The 7,530-nt window shown below is 36.6% G+C and overlaps 1 pseudogene; it reads left to right on the forward strand.

Annotated features, from left to right (window-relative positions):
- The first annotated feature begins 5,107 nt into the window (after positions 1–5,107).
- Positions 5,108–6,044, forward strand: LOC114623655 (annotated as a pseudogene).
- The last annotated feature ends 1,486 nt before the right edge of the window (positions 6,045–7,530 follow it).

The following is a 7,530-nucleotide window of genomic DNA, read 5'->3' on the forward strand; positions in this document are numbered from 1 at the left end:
TCTTCTTCTTCTTCTTCTTCTTCTTCTTCTTCTTCTTCTTCTTCTTCGTCTCCTTCTTCTGCTGCTGCTTCTACTTCTTCATCTTCTTCATCTTCTTCGTCTCTGTCTCCTCCATCTCCTCCTCCTTCTTCTCCTTCATCATCATCATCACTGGTTCTATGATGATTTAGTTACTCATTTGCTGAGATAAGGAACCTAATTATGTCCTCTTGACAATTCTATGACTCTTAATTCAGTAAGCAGATAAAGATTTTTCCCATATGACTTAAATATTTTCCCATATGCATCTTTCACACTCATACATTTCATACATTCTCATCTATATTTACTATTTTAATCCATCCAAAAACAAACTCACTGATTTGGATTTTCTAATAGTTGAAAATACCTGCAATAATCCAGGGTGCTTTAAGTAGCACATAGCAGAAAGACTGGTGAAGCTGGTCAGAGACATATCACACTCATTTGCTACTGTCCCTTGAATATCCTTCATTGTTCATTGCTTCAAAGGGTTACCAAAAAATTGAAAGATAATTCCATTCCCTGATTTAAAATAGACTTTTTTTAAGCTATGATCATTTGTTTAGCTACCAACATTGTCAATCACTTAAGATAAAGATGTTTTTCATCTGAACCTAACAATGGATACACAATAAGAGTGAAATTTCTACAAAGCCACTTGAGATTCTCCAAGCCTTTTGGATCAAGGTACAATTTTAATATGACAAAATTGGTTTAAAGTTCTGCAGAAAGTAATGGGTACAGTTCAACTTTAAGATTGTTCTCTAATTTAAAAAGTCAATAATTGGAAGGTGAAAAATAATGAGCACTATTACAGTGCTAATAGCTTGATGAGAGATTTGGGGTTTGTTTCTACATTTGATATTATTTTGCTAGACTGGCCTCCTGTCAGACATCACTTTTAAGCAATTTTACAGAATGGACTAGAAAATGAGAAGCCAGTTCATGTCCAAATGAAAATATTACAGTTAAACTAAGTGTGCTTTTTTTTCAGATAATATGTAATGTCTAGCTCTGGGATCTGAGCATATAGACCATGGCACTGATAACAGTAAGGGACCTCTGCTCTGCTAGCTATGGGAAGGGGAATTTTGTGACTACTATATGTTTCTGATGGTGAAATCTATAGTTGGCGCTGAATCATCTAAAGAAAGCCATGAGTATGTCCATGAATTATATATAACCCTCTCCCCCAATTAAGGAAAGGAGTGATTTACATACACATACAGATTTTATTTTCAATGAAGATGTTTTTACAGGGACCATAAAACCACTATTACTGAAGGTAAGATGACTAGTTATCTTACAAAATGTCTACTTGGTGCTCATCACTAACCTAGGGGAGAAATAACGGTGAATAGTACCAGCAGGAAATGTACTACATTTAGCTGTGTGAGACAACCATGCTGAGGTTGAAAAGAAAAATCTTGCAAGATTATCTAAGTAAGGTACCTTTGTGATGCTTTCTAGAGTAAGAAAGATTAAAACTGTCTGTATTTTAATGAACACAGGTGTGCACACGTATCAAGTCCCTAGCACTATTTTTAATGGACTAGGTTGCCTTTGTGTCTTCTCTAACTATTCTAATACTCAAAACTCCTCCTACTTGGTGTCTTTTATCCACATACCTGCATCTCCTAATCTGTCATGTTGTCTTCTAAGGAAAGTTCCTTCTAGAAATCAAAATGAAGGATAACAAATATGCAGATGAAAGCATGGATCTGACTAGGAAATATAATTATAAAAGAATCAAAAGGTGACAAATAGTGTCCCATAATAAGTACTATTTATATAATATCCCACATTAAAAAATATAGCCTCTGTTTCTCAAAAATAAGTATGAGTTATAGGTTAATCTTAACTTTATATCACAATTGAAGAAAGTCAAATTCAGGAATATAATTTCTCTCATGACCCAAAATTAATAACTAGCAATACCAATATTTGAAACAAGGGGTTCTGACACCATATTTTCTATTCTTGACTCTTAACCTTGAGTCTGTTTTACAAGATAAATCAAATCATAATTCAAAAGCATGTATTTTCTTCCTAAGTTTGTATTCCATGCTTTTCTATTATAAGACAATAGTATTTATAAAAAAAAAAAGTACTTGTTCTGGCGTCATTTTTTCCTCCTCAACTACACATTAGAAAGAGAATAGAAATATAAGCAGTACTATGAATGGTCAAAGAGCAGTTAAAAAGAATACTGTGCTTTATAATGAGAACCTATCTTTTGGGTAGTCCTCTCTCTCTCTCTCTCTCTCTCTCTCTCTCTCTCTCTCTCTCTCTCTGTGTGTGTGTTTGTGTGTGTGTGTGTGTGTGTGTGTGTATTTGTGTGTATGCAGGCACACATAACTATGTACAAGCAATCATGTGCGTACATAGTAGAATCAGTACAACATGGCATATGAGTATTCTAAAATGTGGTAAGGTATTTCATGGGTGCAACCTCCCCAGTAAAACCCAGTGATTCTGGCTTTATACTCTGTGTCCATACTCTTTCTTACAATGCATAAGAGTTTGTCTATGTAAATAAAAGAATACTGGAAGGTCTGGAAAAATAGTTCAGTAATTAAGAGCACTTACTATTCTTAAAGGACCCAACTCCAGTTCTCAATACTCACATTGAGTCGCCCACAATAGCCTGTAACTCCAGCTCCAGGATATTTAATGTCTCTGGCCCCTGCTGGTAGCTACAATCACATTAGCATACCTACAATTAGATGTACACACATACACAAAATTAAACATGCTTTTGAGTTGTTGATTAGTGGAGTCCAAGAGACTCCCAAAATGATAAAAGCTATTGCTGTTGTACCGTGTTGCCTCCCAGAAGTTAATATCTGCTGCTGGAGATTCCATGTAGTTCAGATTTAGAACTCAGAGGATTCAAGCTGGAGCTAACACAAAACCTTCTGCCCTTTCATAGTACCAGAAGGAGCTATGAAAGTTGTCATGAGGAAGAAAGCAATCAATAAGTCTACCAAGCGTTGATGCCTATGAACTATAACGGTAACCAGTATGGCAAAATATCCTTAGCAGTACAATAGTGGCATTCATATCTTGGTGGTAACCAACAATTATCTAATTGTACTTAAGACCCACTCAACAGGAGGGAAAACATACCTGGTACTAGAAATCTAGCTAACCATTTGTGGATAGTGAGGTCGTGGTCTTTAGAGGAGATTCTATTACTACCAGTGATACTAAACTGGTGTAATTCTCAACTACATTCTAAAGTCCTATCCTTATATCCACAGATAAGTGTAGCTCTCACACTTCACCAAAGCCTTTTTTTTTTAATTATATGGGGACCATTATAGAAATCCACAAGTGGTCAAAGTACAGAGAACATGTGATTATGGAGTTCCCAGGCACAGCTGATTTATTTACAATACAATACAATACAACCCTGGTCCTCAGGGCATTAAGAAAGAGGGGATAAAAAATTGTAATAGGCAGAGGACCAGGAATACATTGTAAGATACTGTCTGCTCTATATGATGGGCAAGCTACACTCATGAAATCCTCACAATATGGCTGCCTAAACAAGACATGAACAATGACACCAAGTACATATCACCTTGCATGGGGGGGGGGAAATATCACAGAACCCCATTCCTATATAAAGAACTATAGGTAATTGATGACGACAGAACAAGAAAGAAGTAATCTTTCCCAGGGAAGTTTACACACTACCAAGTGGTCAGTCATTAGAAAATGTGTATGTACAAGCAACTCTAAACAGACTCAGCAATAATTAAGGAAGTGGCCATAAATTTGAGGGAGCAGGGCAAATATGGGGGAGGTTGGAGAGAGGAGAGGAAAACATAAATGGTATAATTATATTTTTTAAAAACTAAAGCAAATTTAATAAAAATATATTTTTATAAAAAAAGAATATGGATGGAGTGATGATAACCCTTATATTGGTAATAAAAGAAATTTAGCATCTCTCATTGCCCCTCTCCTTTCCTCCTCTCCAGATATCATGCCTCTATCAGCTCTATGGAAAGGTCAAATGTGTCTATATGTTTAAGAACTGCTAACATTGAGGAATGAACTTAGAAGAAAAGCCCTGTGGACAAATTTAGACTTTAAGATGTCACTCAAGCCTGACTGAAATCTTATGAGAAATATAAAAGCTGACAAACTACAACTCCAGTGGTTTTAGAGTCCCAACCTTTAGATATTTCAAATAATAGATGGCCTTTATCCCCCTAGCCTCAGAATGCTGATTTTTTCTCTTCAATTTTTTCTCTTCAATTTTTTCATACATTACATTTTGATCATAATCTTTCTCCTACTCCTCCCATACCTTCCCCTATCCACTCAACTTCATGTTCTGTCTCTCTCCTAAAATAAAACAAACCCACACAAAAATGAAAATCAAAACAAACAAGCAAAAAACAAATAAAAAAAACAAAAGTGCCCCCACCACCCACACACACATACAAGTACACAGTCATTGAGTTTGTTTTATTTTAGCCAACTATTCCTGAGCAAAAAGCCTGCTTTGAAGTACATTTGCTATATCCAGTGACTCTCCATTGGAAAAAACTGAAATTCCCTTTTCCATCAGGTATCAATTGCAGATAGCATCTTGGGTGGGAGTGAGCATAAGTGGTTATGCTTCTCAGTTCTGGGATTTTGTATGGTTTGAACATATGCAAGTCTTGTGTGTGTTACCACAGTCTCTGTGTGTTCATATGTGTATCAACCAACCATGTTCATGTCTGGAAGATGCTATTTGCTTGAGGCCATCCATCTCTTCTGGGTCTTACAATCTTTACACCTCCACTTCTACACAGATCTCTGATCCTTGAGGGGAGGGGTTTGATAAAGACAGCCCATTTAAGAACTGGGTGTGCCAAAGTCTCTCCCTTTCTGTATATTGTCTAGTTGTGGGTTTCTATGTTATGTGGGTTTCTACTGCAAGACGAAGCTTTTCTTGATGTTTATTGCTTTAAGCAACTAAATTATGGGGAAATTCATAGTGCAGCAGTAAAGAACTAATGCAGGCCTCCCGTCATTGCTTATAGACCAGAAGCCGCTGCCTTAGTTCTCTTTCCCATCTTGCAAGATGGCGGGTGAAAAGGCAGAGAAGCCTGATACAAAGGAAAAGAAGCCTGCGACCAAGCAGTCTGGGGGTAATGCTGCTGTCTCTGGTCCCCAGGCCGCTGGTGCAGCTAAAAAGGGTAAACCGAAGAGTAAAAAACTCAAGAAAGCCAAGCCCCACTGCAGCCGGAACCCTGTCCTGGTGAGAGGAATTGGCAGGTACTCCCGATCAGCTATGTATTCCAGAAAGGCCTTGTTCAAAAGGAAATACTCAGCTGCAAAGACCAAGGTTGAAAAGAAGAAGAAAAAGGAGAAGGTCCTTGCTACTGTCACAAAAACAGCTGGTGGAGACAAGAACGGTGGCACCCGGGTGGTGAAGCTTTGAAAAATGCCTAGGTATTATCCTACGGAAGACGTGCCTCTGAAACTGCTGAGCCACGGCAAAAAGCCCTTCAGTCAGCACGTGAGGAGGCTGCGCTCCAGCATCACTCCCGGGACTGTCCTGATCATCCTCACTGGGCGCCACAGGGGCAAGAGAGTGGTTTTCCTGAAGCAGCTGGGCAGTGGCTTGCTACTTGTGACTGGACCTCTGGCTATCAACAGAGTTCCTCTGCGCAGAACACACCAGAAGTTTGTTATCGCCACCTCTACAAAAGTTGATATCAGCGGGGTTAAAATCCCCGAACACCTGACTGACGCTTACTTCAAGAAGAAGCAGCTGCACAAGCCCAGGCATCAGGAGGGCTAGATCTTTGACACAGAGAAGGAGAAATACGAGATTACAGAGCAGCGAAAGGCTGATCAGAAAGCTGTGGACTCGCAGATTTTGCCGAAGATTAAAGCTGTTCCTCAGCTCCCAGGGCTACCTGCGATCTCAGTTCTCCCTGACAAACGGGATGTATCCTCACAAACTGGTGTTCTAAATTGCTTACAACCTCATTAAACAGATTCATATGTTAAAAAAAAAAAGAACTAATGCAGCCTCCAAAATATCACCTACTTCAGAAGATCTCCCTATAAGCCCTAAAATTCTCAAAGTCAGTACTTAAATGTTTTATAAGTGTTATTTGGGCTAGTTTTGAATCTTAGACATGCTGTCATTATTTGTATGTAATATCATCATATAAATTAAATCACATAAAATATTTGCACTTAAACAATTCTTACATATAAGACATGAGGAAATTGTTCTTGTTTGGCTTGCCTAATGCTGAAGTCTTCCTTTTTAAAGTTTCAGTTCATTACTTATCAAAGTGATATTAGAAAATAAAATACCAGTCCAGAAGTAACTAATGTTAACAAAGATTGGCAAGAGTCAAAGAGCCCAGCTGATGTTGAGAACAAATAGAAAACCAAAATTAATTTGTGAATTAATAGTTTTGTTAATTACCATAATTTTCAACACATCAAATTAACAGCTTTTTCCCAAATATATATATATATATATATATATATATATATATATATATATGTATAAAATGTTCACTTTAAAATTCCAAAATTAAATTTACATATTATAACTTCAATATGGGTTTAAATTGAAAATATAGCATAATGATATAACTGATTTACAGTAACTAAAATACTATAAATGATATTTCACTGTGTAAATACCTTGATAGGATTATACTGGAAGACAAAATGAAGGTATTGTTGTCTGCTAAGAATATATTAGCTAGGAATGCAGGTAGACTTGGGAGAGTTACATTCATATTTTAAACACTATAAATGCTACACTATTGAGAAAACAATGAAGTAATACTGTAATACTGAAATAAAAAGATACCCTAGCAACCAATAATTCTATACTCACTGAAAACATCTTTCAGAAATGAAAGATAAAGGCATGTTCAGACAAAAGCTGAGAGAAGTTGTTGCTAGCACCAGTACAAAAAAAAAATATTAAGTAAGCTCTTCATGTAAAATGAATACAATTCCAGGCAGCTACTTGAATACATGCAAAAAGTTGTAAAACAATAGAGGAAAAAAATCTCTGCCAGGAATAACATGATCTTTAAAAATGGTGATTAGAACTTATGGTAGAATCCATTCATGCCAAACAGACACTTATGTACTCCCTTATATTTCCTAGCATCCTTTGGAGTTGAGGTGATATTTTTTATGACTCTACCCAGTTAACTAAGAGCAGAAGTTATGCATTAGGGTGCTAATATAGGTAAAAGTATTCTGCCAAGGGAAAGCATTTTATTCTTAAGTTTCTAGGGAGGTACTACAAACAATATGGACTTTAAAAGAACTTGTAAAAGTAATTGTTAAGCTTTAAATTAAAATAAAATTAGGTAAATGTAGGTTTTTCTTTTTAATTTCAGATCCTTCCTTCTACACCAATTTTGAAGAGGAAGAATGCTTTGATGGCTGCATCCTTATTTGACAGATAAGGAGGTTGAGATGCAAATGATTTAAGATCAAACTGGCTTTCCTCTACAT

The sequence above is a fragment of the Grammomys surdaster genome, unplaced genomic scaffold, assembly GCF_004785775.1.
Source record: "Grammomys surdaster isolate TR1022 unplaced genomic scaffold, NIH_TR_1.0 200, whole genome shotgun sequence".
NCBI lineage: Eukaryota > Metazoa > Chordata > Mammalia > Rodentia > Muridae > Grammomys > Grammomys surdaster.